Raw genomic sequence first — 14,900 nt, forward strand, 5'->3', positions numbered from 1 at the left:
TAATGAGCACATGAGATCAGTACATAGACAGGCAGGAATGACAGGCTATGAGCTGTACACAGACAAGACAGGATTAGATGCATTATCCCACTCGCAACTATGGCTGGAACCTGCCACCAAGATGATCCGCTACCCGCAGATCCTAACAGTATTATCTTTCTTTATGGTCTCTGATATTTCATATTTATTGTTATTTATTGTTCCTTTTTAGTACTGTGTTTATGCCAGACCTCTGTATAATTTTTTGAAAATGCACGCTTGTCCTGTTTCAAGTTTATTCTGTAATTCTGGGTGTAAATTTTTAAAAACTCCAAAAAGAAACACAAAAAAAAAATCACATGCAGGGACAAAAGCTTGCACAAAAGCTCACTCCCTGCAATCCTAGTCTCACTCTCAGGGTATTTTTTGCTAAAAAAAACCCTGAGCATGTTATTTTTTATTTTATTTTAGTAAATTTGAGCAGATCACATTTCCCATTGCAAGGAAGAATACTAAAATAATGTGAATTTAAGGGCTTGGAGGAGTATTCTGCAAATTCTCCTGCAATTGTTCTTTCATACTGTACATTTCTGTGATACTAAAATAATGTGAAAATGGTGTGAAAACACCTATTTTCACATTATTTTAGTAAAAAACTAGATAAATATATATGCCCCTAAGTACCTGTGGAACCCAATAGAAAAAAAATCAGTTGCGATTTATATATTTTTTCTGACAAAACCCAGCGAGAATTTTTTTATTTTTATTAAATGGTTAACAGTGTGTACCATAAATAAAAAAATATATATAGGGTAACAGTAATAATTGTTATTACTGTCCCAAATAAAACTATAGTCTTTTTTTTTTTAAAAGCATTGTATGGCTGATTTGTGCATTTCTTTTTTAAAGTAAACTTTTTTTCATTTTCTTACACACAAATAAAACAAAGAATGCAAAAAAAAAGGAATTTTGGGGTAATTTTAGGCCAATTAAAATAAAAAGATAATAAAGCATTTATTTTTTTGTTTAAATTTTGAGGTGCATAAATTAACTATTTTCTTGCAGGCAATTGAATAGGAAACAACTTGCAGCTGTAAGAAAAACCTCGCACCACAAGGTTTTTTAAAATTTTGCCCGCAGTTGAATATTACTCCATTTGTCATTTTATACACCTTTCACATCGCAATGCTGGGTTGCACCCGGGCATTTGTTCACACGTTTTTCCGGGTGCGACCCAGCTGAGACCCCTTTCAGACTGGCGGCCTGTCAATTGGAGATGAGATCATCTACAAGCGCCGGTTCTTCTTATGCTGTGAATGGGACCCATGTCGCATCGACCTGGGTTACTCGTTCACACTGCATCGTGAGCCGGGTTGAACCCAGGTTTAAAACTAGAACCAGAAAACATGTGTGGTGCTAAATGGCGCTCAAAAATACAAGATATACAAACTCCAAATACTAACAATTTATTAGATAAATGGTATGAATAAAATTCAATAGAATCACAAGTAGAGATGAGTGGGTTCGGTTCCCAGAGAACCGAACCCACCCGAATTTAGTATATATGAGTTGAATCCAAGCAGGCTCAGAGGTTACCACCTTACTCGGTTCTCGAAACCGAGGCAAAACCATAGAGACGGAAATCTCACGGTTCGCGAGCTTTTGTCTCTATGATCAATGCAGTATATAAGGGACCACACGACGGATGCCATTTCCACACTGGCTGTGTAAAGTGAACAGGGAGGGTGGGTAGTGTAGGGTTGGGAGAGGTGCTGGTGCTATCTGCTGTGTCCTGGGCTGGTGACTGCTGTCACTGTCATTGTGCTGTCTGCTGATCCATTCTGGTCTCTGGTCACGGTGCTGTCACTGTCACTGTGCTGTCTGGTGATCCATCTAGGCTGTCTGCTGTGTCCTGGGCTTGTGCTGTGTCCATCTCTGTGCCAAAGTTCTGGACTGCAAAAAAAAAAAAGTAAAAAAAAAAAAAAAATCAAAGTGTCTTTTTTATATTTTTCTGTGTGTGCATGCGTGTTAGGCTTAACCACAGTAGCGCACAAGAGCCAGACAGCAACGCACATTGCACTTGCAACCTTGTGCTGCCCGACTCCAGTCGTTCTTAAAAATAAAAAAAAACAATACAAGTGTCACTGTCTTATATATTTTTTTATTCTGTGTGTGCGTGGGTGTTACCACAGTACCATACAAGACCAAGCGAATACAGTCTTGTTCAATCAAAAAAAAAAAAATACAAGTGTCACTGTCTTATATATATTTTTTTTCTGTGAGTGCATGGGTGTTAGGCTTAACCACATTAGCGCACAAGATCCAGCAACTACAGTTGTGTTCAATAAAAAAAAAAACAATACAAGTGTCACTGTCTTATATATTTTTTTCTTCTGTGTGTGCATGGGTGTTAGGCTTAACCACATTAGCACACAAGATCCAGCGACTACAGTCATGTTCAATCAAAAAAAAAAACAATACAAGTGTCACTGTCTTATATATTTTTTTCTTCTGTGTGTGCGTGGGTGTTACCACAGTAGCGCACAAGATCCAGCGACTACAGTCGTGTTCAATAAAAAAAAAGCAATACAAGTGTCACTGTCTTATATATATTTTTTTCTGTGTGTGCGTGGGTGTTACCACATTAGCGCACAAGATCCAGCGACTACAGTCATGTTCAATCAAAAAAAAAAAGCAATACAAGTGTCACTGTCTTGTATATTTTTTTTTCTGTGTGTGCGTGGGTGTTACCACATTAGCGCACAAGATCCAGCGACTACAGTCATGTTCAATAAAAAAAAAAAACAATACAAGTGTCACTGTCTTATATATTTTTTTTCTTCTGTGTGTACGTGGGTGTTACCACAGTAGTGCACAAGATCCAGCGACTACAGTCGTGTTCAATAAAAAAAATCAATACAACTGTCACCGTCGTATATATATTTTTTTCTACTGTGTGTGCGTGGGTGTTACCACAGTCAGTGGGGTAACTAGGGCAGGGCGAGCGGGGTACATGCCCTGGGCGCCATGGCAAGCCCTGCAGAGGGGGGCGCCGCTGGCCAGGGCATCGTACCCGCACGCCCCCCCTGCACCACCATTGTGTCCTGAGTTTGGTTTTTAACGAGCAGGCACGTGTGCCTGCTAGCCTGCTGTTGGCTTGGCTGCCTGTAGGGGGAGCTGCAGTGGAGGCTCGCAGCCCCTCCTAGGCAGCCTTCCTACCAGCTCAATCCTCCCCTCCTGATCTGCTGGTCCTGGACTAGAGCTGCCGTCTGCGCCGGGTGAGGAGTGATACTTCCCTCCCCAGCGCTCTCCATCTCCGCTGCCCGCTCTCACTACAGGTAAGGTATTGGGAGAAGGGGGGAGGGTGGCTAATGGATAAACTGCTGCTGGGGGGAGGGGGGAGGCTGTATTGAATGGCTAAACTGCCGCTGGAGGGGAGGGGGTGTTCATTTTTTATGTGGGGGGCTGCTGGCTGCATTTGTGTGTGTAAGTGGCTCTGTATAAGCTTTGTGTGTGTGTGTGTAGTGTCTCTGTATAAGCTGTGTGTGTGTCTGTGTGTGTCTCTGTATAAGCTTTGTGTGTGTGTGTGTGTGTGTGTGTGTGTGTGTGTGTGTGTAAGTGTCTCTGTATAAGCTTTATGTGTGTGTGTGTAAAGTGTCTCTGTATAAGCTGTGTGTGTGTGTGTGTGTGTGTGTGTGTGTGTAAGTGTCTCTGTATAAGCTTTGTGTGTGTGTGTAAGTGTCTCTGTATAAGCTTTATGTGTGTGTCTGTGTGTAAGTGTCTCTGTATAGGCTGTGTGTGTGTAAGTGTCTCTGTATAGGCTGTGTGTGTGTGTCTCTGTATAGGCGTTGTGCGTGTGTGTATGTGTAAGTGTTTCTGTATAGGCTGTGTGTGTAAGTGTCTCTGTATAGGCGTTGTGCGTGTGTGTAAGTGTGTCTCTATAGGCTTTGTGTGTGTGTAAGTGTCTCTGTATAGGCAGTGTGTGTAAGTGTCTCTGGATAGGCTTTGTGTGTGTAAGTGTCTCTGTATAGGCATTGTGCGTGTGTGTGTAAGTGTCTCTCTATAGGCTTTGTGTGTGTGTAAGTGTCTCTGTATAGGCTGTGTGTGTAAGTGTCTCTGTATAGGCTGTGTGTGTGTCTCTGTATAGGCTGTGTGTGTGTCTCTGTATAGGCTTTGTGTGTGTAAGTGTCTCTGTATAGGCGTTGTGCGTGTGTGTGTAAGTGTCTCTATATAGGCTTTGTGTGTGTGTGTGTAAGTGTCTCTGTATAGTTGTGCGTGTGTAAGTGTCTCTATGCCCCTAGCTATGTCGCGACTGCTGCCTACCCTCACCCCCCATAATATGTGATGGGACCCAGAAACAGTGGAGTAGGACCCCAATTTTCTAAAGTGAGGGGTCCCGGGGACCCACAAATGTTTACGCTCAGCGCAATCACTGGTATGTATATGTGTGTATATATATATATATATATATATATGTGTGTCAGAGTGTATGTATATGTCAATGTGTGTCAGTATGTATTAGGGGTGAGCGGGTTCGGATTTCTGAAATCCGAACCCCCCCGAGCCCCCCCGATCTGAGGCCGATCCGAGTCAGGCTCGACTTTTACCGCCTGACTCGGATCTGAAATTGAGGCAAAACGTCATCAGCCCGCCTTCCTTCTCGCGGGTTTTGGATCCTATATAAGGTACCCACGTCGGCGCCATTTTCTCACTCGGCTGTGAACAATGAAGAGGGAGGGTGGGAGTTAGGGCTGGCTGGGCTGTGTAATGTAGTGTAGTGCAGTGCAGTGCAGCGCTGTGCTGCGCTGTGCTGCTGTTGTCCATAGGGGCTGTGTCCACTCCTTCAAAGTCCATAGGGGCTGGCTGGACTGTGTTGTGCAGTCAGTTGTCCATAGGGGCTGTGTCCACTCCAAAGTCCTGTGCAGTGTCCCAGTCCTAAAAGGATGCTGTAGTGTTGTCCAGGGGGTGCTCTGTCCATCAGGGGTGCTCCCCCCAAGTGCAAAAAAAAATAATATTTTTTCTGTGTTTGTGAATTGTGTGCACTGTGGCTGCACGTGCATCAACAAAGGAGCAGCGCCAAGCGTGCGCCTGTGTCCCATTAGTAAAGGGCCGGCTAGCTTGTCCATTAAAGGGTGCTGTAACCCCCAAAGTACACTCCAAACAAAAAAATATATATATTTTCTGTGTTTGTGAATTGTGTGCACTGTGGCTGTACGTGCATCAACAAAGGAGCAGCGCCAAGCATGCGCCTGTGTCCCATAAGTAAAGGGCCGGCTGGCTTGTCCGTTAAAGGGTGCTGTAACCCCCAAAGTACACTCCAAACAAAAAAAAAAATATTTTCTGTGTTTGTGAATTGTGTGCACTGTGGCTGCACGTGCATCAACAAAGGAGCAGCGCCAAGCGTGCGCCTGTGTCCCATAAGTAAAGGGCCGGCTGGCTTGTCCGTTAAAGGGTGCTGTACCCCCAAAGTACACTCCAAAACAATTAAAAAAATATATTTTTTTGTGTTTGTGAATTGTGTGCGCAGTAGCCGTACGTGCATCAACAAAGTAGTGCCAAGAGTGCGCCTGTGTCATAGGTAAAGGGCCGGCTGGCTTGTCCGTAAAAGGGTGCTGTAACCCCCAAAGTACACTCCAAACACAAACAAAAAATATTTTCTGTGTTTGTGAATTGTGTGCACTGTGACTGCACAAGCATCAACAAAGGAGCAGCGCCAAGTGTGCACCTGTGTCCCATAAGTAAAAGGCCATCTGGCTTGTCCGTTAAAGGGTGCTGTAACCCCAAAAGGGCACTCCAAACAAAATAAAAAAATATTTTCTGTGTTTGTGAATTGTGTGGGCTGTAGCTGCACGTGCATCAACAAAGGACCAGTGCTAAGCGTGTGCCTGTGTCCCATAAGTAAAGGGCCAGCTGGCTCATTTCTTAAAGGGTGGTGTAACCCACAAAGTGCACTAGTCTCCAACAAAAATAAAAAATTATTTTCTGTGTTTGTGTGCGCCTTAGCCGCACGTATATGTCAATATAACATAAATGGAGGACCAAACTTTGTCCGATAAAAATAAAATAGGGAAAGATCAAGAACCACTTCCTCCTAGTGCTGAAGCTGCTGCCACTAGTCATGACATAGACGATAACATGCCATCAACGTCGTCTGCCAAGGCCGATGCCCAATGTCATAGTAGAGGGCACATACAATCCCAAATGACAAAGTTCAGGAAAATGACCTTGAAAAAAACATTTAAATCATCTGAAGAGAAATGTAAACTTGCCAATATGCCATTTACGACACGGAGTGGCAAGGAACGGTTAAGGTCTTTCCCTATGTTCATGACTAGTGGTTCAGCTTCACATGATGATGGAAGCCCTCCTCCCACTAAAAAAATCAAACAAGTTAAGCTGGCAAAAGCACAGTGAAGAACTGTGCGTTCTAAGAAGATATCACAAATCCCCAAGGAGAGTCCAAGTGTGGTGGCGGTTGCGATGCCTGACCATCCCAGCACTGGACGGGAAGAGGTGGCTCTTTCCACCATTTGCACGCCCCCTGCAAGTGCTGAAAGGAGCACCCACAGTCCACTTGCTGATATGCAAATTGAAGATGTCACTGTTGAAGTACAACAGAATGAGGATACTGGTGTAGCTGGCACTGAGGTGGAAGTTGGCGAGGAGGATTCTGATGGTGATGTGGTTTGTTTAAATCAGGCTCCGGGGGAGACAGTTGTTGTCCGTGGGATGAAAAAGCCCATCACGGTCATGCCTGGGCAGAAGACCAAACATTCCACCTCTTTGGTCTGCCAATATTTCTATCCAAATCCGGACAACAACTGTCTTGCCATATGTACCATATGTAAAGGTGAAATAAGTAGGGGTAGGGACGTTAACCACCTAGGAACATCCTCCCTTATACGGCACCTACAGCACGTTCATAAAAAGTTACTGTCAAGTTCAGAAACTTTGGCTAAGACCGTAAGCAGTCCAGGGACACCTAAATCCATTTTTCCTGTTTTATCCAAGGAATCGGTGGATGAGGAGGATGAGGGCAACATCTTGCCTCCGTAGAACCAGTTTGTGCAGGGACACATTAATTGCCAGCTTGTTTTGTGGGGGCCCAAACGAACTAATCATTTCAGCCACAGTCATGTGGCAGACCCTGGCGCTGAAATGATTGGTTTGTTAAAGTGTGCATGTCCTATTTATACAACATAAGGGTGGGTGGGAGGGCCCAAGGACAATTCCATCTTGCACCTCTTTTGTTTCTTTGCAGTATTTACTGTTTGGGGCCTAGTTTTTCAAACTGCCATCCTGTCTGCCACTGCAGTGTCACTCCTAGATGAGCCACGTGTTTGTGCCGCCCACTCGTGTCTCTTAGCATAGTCATCCAGCTACCTTGGTGCAACCTTTTGGCCATAAAAACAATATTGTGAGATGTGAGGTGTTCAGAATAGACTGGAAATGAGTGGAAATGAAGGTTATTGAGGTTAATAATAGCATAGGAGCAGAAAAACCCACAAATTCTGTGATTTTAGCTGTTTTTATGCTTTTTTTCAAAAACATACAGATCCAAAACACAAAACCCAGAACCCAAAACCAATCCAGATCCAAAACACGAAGAAAGATCCAGATCCAAAACCAAAACACGAAAAGTGGCCGGTGCACACCCCTAGTATGTATGTATATTATCAGTGTGTGTGTATATGTGTTAGTTTGTATCTATGTTAGTGTGTGTGTATGTCTGTGTGTTTCTGTGTCAGTGTATATGTGTCAGTGTGTGTGTATATGTCTGTGTGTATATGTGTGAGTGTGTCTTTGTGTTGAGAGACAACGCGGGGGGGATGTGATGTTGTGCTGAGAGATGACACAGGGGGGGAGGCGATGGTGTGGCTAAGAAAAGATGACACGGAGGGAGATGATGGTTTGGCTGAGATGATGCAGGGGGAAGGAAGTTACACTGGGGGAAGGAGTCTGGTTGAACTGCTATCGTATGATGATGACCTTGTTAATATTCCTACACAAACAGGCATCTTCCGGACAATGTGACCTACATGAATATTGAATACCGACTGAAGACGCCGTCGTCCCAGGGAGGATGTATTTCTTCAGAGGTTCCACAGTGTGAGAAACTACCATATAGGTAAGGTGCGTATGGAATGGAATGTTCCCAGACTGACAAGAAATTGGTGGCGTGTCATGTTGGCCCGCCCCATTTGCAATAGCCACGCCCCTTTCAGCACTTGACCACGCCCATTTTTGTCGCGCGCCAAAGGCTTGCTAAACTTGGTGGGGGGCTCCAATCTTAAATTTGCCCTGGGCTCCGAAGACCCTAGTTACGCCACTGACCACAGTAGCGCACAAGATCCAGCGACTACAGTCATGTTCAATAAAAAAAAACCAATTAAAGCGTCATATTTTTTTCTTGTTTGTGTGGGTGGGTTTTTTGGCTTAACAGCAGTAGTGCACAAGATCCAGAAAGTAACGCAAGTTGCAACCTTGTGCTGCCTGACTCCAGTCGTGATCAATCGTTACTCTGGGGCCAAGTTCTTCTGGAGCTGACAAAAAATATAAATCATCATTTGTAATTTTTTCTAAGATTTTTGTGTGTGCGCACGACTGCACGTGTGTTAATTTTGTAACTGCACCTTGGCTACACTATTGGTGATTGTGACACTGCTTCTAGACTGCAGAAAAATATGGAGGGCCATCACATGACAGGAGAGCATTGGCGCTAGGTGGGTGTTACCTGTGAGGTCGTTGTGGCGCGGGCTGTCTGGTGGCGGAGCAGGTGTCTGGCGGGGGGCTTTGGCTGCGCGCGTTGTTGTGCGGACCTGTTGTCACTCTGCGCTGGTGAGGCCTGGCGGCGTCTCCGTTCCGTTTGGCATGGGCGCCGCCATCTTGCCTTCTGGCCATGTGATGCGACTGGCCAATCCTGGTGAGTCACATGTTCCCTCCGGCCAGTAACAGCACGGCATGGGGTATTTAGGAAGGGTCAGTGCCTTCCTTCTTTGCCAGTGCAGCGTGTATCTCAGCCTAGCTGAGAGGGAGTTCTCTGTGCTTTCCTGTTCCTGTGAATTCGCTGTCTGCCAGTCTGCCTGTCAGCTCCTAGTTCCCACTGGACTACGCCACTACCTCCACCACCCTTGCCCATACCTGAGTGCCTGAGCCTGCTGACATCCTGCGCTTCAGTTCACTACCTGCAAACCTGGCTTGATTATTTTCAGTTCACTACCTGCAAACCTGGCTTGATTATTTTCAGTTTCACTACCTGCACACCTGGACAGCTCTAATTGTTTCTACCTGGACATTAACCCTTTTGCTCCCACCACAGAACTCTTGTGTACATTTATATTTTCCTGGACTTTTATTTACTGCCACATTATATGTCTACTCAAGCACTTATTAAAAATCCTAGTTTTATTTTCAAATCTGCTTCTGTGATCGCTCCTGCTACCACCCCGGGTCCACAAGCAACCCAGATCATAACAGTTTGCACTGGCCACATGGAGCCGGCCACGGATCAGGAGTCAGGAGTGGATTTGTTCAGGTGCATTTCTGGTCGTTTAGAAAATCTGGAAAACATGCAGCATCAGATGGCTAAATTTCTGCAAGAGATGTCCAAGCGACAGGATAGTTTGCAAACTTCCTTTTCTACCCCTGAAGTACCAGCATTTACATCCGCATCAGCGTCTGGGAATACAGGAGGCAGATCATCTCCCCGCTTACGTCTTCCTTTACCAATTAAATTTGACGCCAATCCTAAACTCTGCCGAGGATTCCTAAATCAGTGTGACATACATTTTACCCTGCAGCCTGACAACTTTCTAACTGCAAGAACTAAAGTGGCTTATATAGTCTCTCTGTTATCCGGCCAGGCCTTGGAATGGGCTTCCCCACTCTGGGAGCGCTCAGATCCGCTGCTGGATAATTACGCAGGCTTTGTGTCATCCTTCAGGAGGATTTTCGATGAACCTGGGCGTACTGTATCAGCATCATCAAACATCATGACACTGAGACAAGGGGTCCGTCCTGTCAGTCAATATGCTGTGCAATTTCAAATTTTAGCATCAGAGCTCAAATGGAATGAGGAAGCCCTCACCTCGACCTTCTGGCATGGGTTGTCAGACCGACTAAAGGATGATCTAGTCACTCAAGAGCTTCCTACTAATCTGAACTACATGATTTCGTTGTGTATCAAAGTTGACCTACGCTTCAGGGAACGTCAGGCTGAAAAAAACAGAACTGACCGGCAAAGGTCATTTACCCCCTCCATTTCTACCCGTCCCATTCCTTCCCCTACTGAAGAGGAGCCTATGCAGGTGAATCATACACACCTCTCTAAAGAAGAACGTCAGAGAAGAATGCAAAAGAACCTCTGTCTGTACTGCAGAGAGTCTGGTCACCTGCTGATTTCCTGCCCCCGTAAACCGGGAAATGCCAAATCCTAACTGACCCTGGAGACATCAAGTTAGGAGTTATGAACCCGTCTCCAAAAATTAAAGATTTCACGATTACCCTAGCCTTGGATCTTAAACCCAAACCTGTCTTTGCTACTGCTCTACTCGACTCGGGAGCAGCCGGAAATTTCATAACGTCTAGTTTCATAGATAAATTTCAGATTCCTTGTTTGTCTCTCAACCATGCCATCTCTCTGACCTCTATCGACGGACGCCCTCTAACTAACGGGATAGTCACCAAAGAGACTCAACCAGTATTGGTCCGAATTGGGGCACTTCATTCTGAGTCCTTAAAATTCCTGGTGATATCAGAGGCCTCTCAAGAAATTGTTCTTGGTCTACCCTGGTTACGTCAACATAATCCCAGGATTGATTGGAGTTCTATGCAGATTTTGTCATGGGGTATGGACTGTCAGAAATCCTGTCTTCCAAAAATTCGACCTGTGAGAAAGACAGTTCCTTTAGTTTCTTCTGCCATTCCCAAGGAATATCAGATGTTCGCCGACGTTTTCTCTGAACAACAAGCAAATATCTTACCCCCTCATAGGGAATGGGACTGTCCAATTGAATTGATACCTGATAAGATACCACCTCGTGGTCGTACCCATCCGCTGTCCTTGCCTGAGACTCAAGCCATGACCGCATACATCCGGGACAACCTGGCAAAGGGGTTCATTCGCCCCTCTACTTCACCTGCCGGAGCTGGGTTTTTCTTCATTGGCAAGAAGGATGGTGGTCTAAGACCATGTATCGATTATCGAGGCCTTAATGACATTACTGTAAAGAATCAATACACTCTTCCACTGATTACTGAGGTGTTTGATAGGGTCAAGGGCTCTGTCATTTTTTCGAAATTAGATCTAAGAGGGACTTACAACCTCATTCGTATCCGAGCTGGCGATGAATGGAAGACCGCTTTTAATACCAGAGATGGACATTTCGAGTATTTAGTAATGCCTTTTGGATTGTGTAACGCCCCTGCTGTCTTTCAAAGTTTCGTTAATGAGATTTTCTGGGATCTGTTATATGTTTCGATTGTTGTCTATCTGGATGACATACTGATTTTTTCACCCTCTGTGGCTAAACATCAAGAACATGTTAAAGAAGTTTTGACCCGTTTGAGAGAAAACCACCTTTACTGCAAACTGGAGAAGTGCGTCTTTGGAGTGCCCAGTGTACCTTTTCTCAGCTATGTAATATCTGGCTCCAGTTTAGAAATGGACTCCAAGAAGGTACAGGCAATTCTGAATTGGACCTGACCTCAGACACTGAAGGCCATCCAGAGATTGTTGGGCTTCGCAAATTATTATAGACGCTTCATTAATGGATTTTCTACACTGCTGGCTCCCATTACAGCCTTGACCCGCAAAGGTGCTAATCCTGCCCAATGGTCACCTGAGGCAGAGTCTGCCTTTCATCTTCTAAAACAGGCCTTTATCTCAGCACCAGTTCTTCGACAACCCGATCTGGACAGGCCTTTTTTGTTGGAAGTAGACGCATCATCTGAAGCTGTGGGAGCAGTCTTGTCTCAACGTTATGAGGACAACCGAGTCCATCCATGTGGGTTCTTTTCTAAAAAATTCTCTCCTGCCGAAAGGAACTACGCCATAGGTGAGCAAGAACTACTAGCTGTAAAGTTGGCGTTGAAGGAATGGAGATATTTTCTAGAAGGCGCCAAGTTTCCATTTACTGTATTTACGGACCATAGAAATCTCCTATTTCTCAAAAACCTCCAATGTGTGAGTCCTCGTTTGGCCCGCTGGGTAATATTCTTTGCCAGGTTTCAGTTCACCCTGACCTTCCGGTCTGGAGCACTTAATCAGAAGGCTGATGCCCTAGCGAGATCTATCCTCTGTGATGATCAATCTGAAAATCAAAGCAATACCCCTGTCTTGGAATCAAGAGTTTTCACTGCATTACAACTTCAGCCTCCTACGGGAAAATAATTTGTGGCCCCGGAATTAAGGAAGCAGCTTCTCACTTGGGCACATTCCTCTCGCTTCGCAGGGCACTCAGGCACTCAGAAGACCTTGGAGTTCCTGAAAAGACACTATTGGTGGCCTTCCATGAAGGCAGATATAATGGAGTTTATCTCTTCCTGCTCCTCCTGTGCCCAGCATAAATCATCACGACAAGCTCCAGCTGGGGAATTGCTTCCATTACCTACTCCATCACGTCCATGGATGCATCTCTCCATGGATTTCGTAACAGACCTGCCAGTCTCTCAAGGTTTCAACACTATCTGGGTTGTAATAGACCGATTTTCTAAGATGGTCCACTATATACCGTTGAAGAAGTTACCTTCTGCCCCTGACCTGGCACAGTTGTTTGTCCAACACATATTTCGTCTACATGGCCTTCCTGCTGAAATTGTCTCTGACCGTGGTGTGCAGTTTACTGCAAAATTCTGGAGGGCTTTGTGTTCTGTTCTTCAAGTGAAGTTAAACTTTTCCACGGCCTACCATCCGCAAAGCAACGGCTCCACCGAGAGAGTTAATCAAGATCTAGAGACTTTCTTAAGAATTTTTATGTCATCTTCCCAGGACAATTGGGCTGCCTTGCTGCCATGGGCTGAGTTTGCACATAATGCTTCCTACTACTCGTCAACTAACCAAATGCCATTTCAGGTTGTATATGGCCTTCATCCTTGTGTTCCCGAATTCCGAAGCCTGCCTGTTTTCGATGTTCCGTGGAGGACACGGTGTGGAATTCCGAAGCCTGCCTGTTTTCGATGTTCCGTGGAGGACACGGTGCGGAATTTTGCTGCCATCTGGACTCAAGTACGGTCTGATTTGTTGAAGGCATCCTCTCACTATAAGACCCAGGCAGATAAGAAGCGTAGAATAGTTCCACGCATGCAAGTAGGAAACCAGGTCTGGTTGTCTACTCGGAACCTTCGTCTAAGAGTTCCGTCTATGAAATTTGCACCCCGCTTCATCGGTCCCTTCACCATAACAGAAGTCATTAATCCAGTGGCCTACCGTTTACAGTTACCCCCATACCTAAAAATTCCCAATTCCTTCCATGTTTCCTTATTAAAGCCCCTAGTCCTGAATAAGTTCCATAATGCTCTACCTGCTTCTCCTCGAGTCCAGACGGAGAGAGGAGTTGAGTTTGAAGTCGCCCAGATCTTGGACTCTCGTCTGCGCAGAGGTCATCTTCAGTATTTGTTGGACTGGAAAGGTTACGGTCCAGAGGAACGTTGCTGGACCGATGCTCGTGATGTTCACGCTCCCACGCTCATCAGGAGATCCATTCTGCCCATCCGGAGAAGCCTGGTGAGTGTCCTGAGGCCACCCCAAAAGGGGGGGTACTGTCACGGCCAGGGTATTTCAGCATGGCGCTAGGCGGGTGTTACCTGTGAGGTCGTTGTGGCGCGGGCTGTCTGGTGGCGGAACTGGTGTCTGGCGGGGGGCTTTGGCTGCGCGCGTTGTTGTGCGGCCCTGTTGTCACTCTGCGCTGGTGAGGCCTGGCGGCGTCTCCGTTCCGTTTGGCATGGGCGCCTCCATCTTGCCTTCTGGCAATGTGATGCGACTGGCCAATCCTGGTGAGTCACATGTTCCCTCCGGCCAGTAACAGCACAGCATGGGGTATTTAGGAAGGGTCAGTGCCTTCCTTCTTTGCCAGTGCAACATGTATCTCAGCCTAGCTGAGAGGGAGTTCTCTGTGCTTTCCTGTTCCTGTGAATTCGCTGTCTGCCAGTCTGCCTGTCAGCTCCTAGTTCCCACTGGACTACCCCGCTACCTCCACCACCCTTGCCCATACCTGAGTGCCTGAGCCTGCTGACATCCTGCGCTTCAGTTCACTACCTGCAAACCTGGCTTGATTATTTTCAGTTCACTACCTGCAAACCTGGCTTGATTATTTTCAGTTTCACTACCTGCACACCTGGACAGCTCTAATTGTTTCTACCTGGACATTAACCCTTTTGCTCCCACCACAGAACTCTTGTGCACATTTATATTTTCCTGGACTTTTATTTACTGCCACATTATATGTCTACTCAAGCACTTATTAAAAATCCTAGTTTTATTTTCAAATCTGCTTCTGTGATCGCTCCTGCTACCACCTCGGGTCCACAAGCAACCCAGAACATAACACACACGTAGTCATTGAGGATGCTTCTGTGGAATTGCACATGGAGGAGGAGGATATTTTGGTGGATGAAGGCGCTAAGGATGATGAGGATGTTGATGATGTTGGTGATGAGGATGTTGATGCCAAGGATGTCCTTTGTGTACGTAAGGCAACAGCTGTTGCCCATGGTTTGAAAAAGCCAAAGCCTGTTGTTGTCATGCCGGGACAAAAAACAAAAAAATCTACTTCTCACGTGTGGAATTATTTCCATCCCGATCCGGACAACAGTTGTCAAGCCATATGTGCCCATTGCCATGCAAGAGTGAGTAGAGGGAGAGATCTAAACCACCTAGGAACCTCCTCCTTGTTACGTCACTTGGAGCGCATTCATCAAATATC

The sequence above is a fragment of the Taudactylus pleione genome, unplaced genomic scaffold (genome assembly GCF_031769625.1).
Source record: "Taudactylus pleione unplaced genomic scaffold, aTauple2 ptg000352l, whole genome shotgun sequence".
NCBI lineage: Eukaryota > Metazoa > Chordata > Amphibia > Anura > Myobatrachidae > Taudactylus > Taudactylus pleione.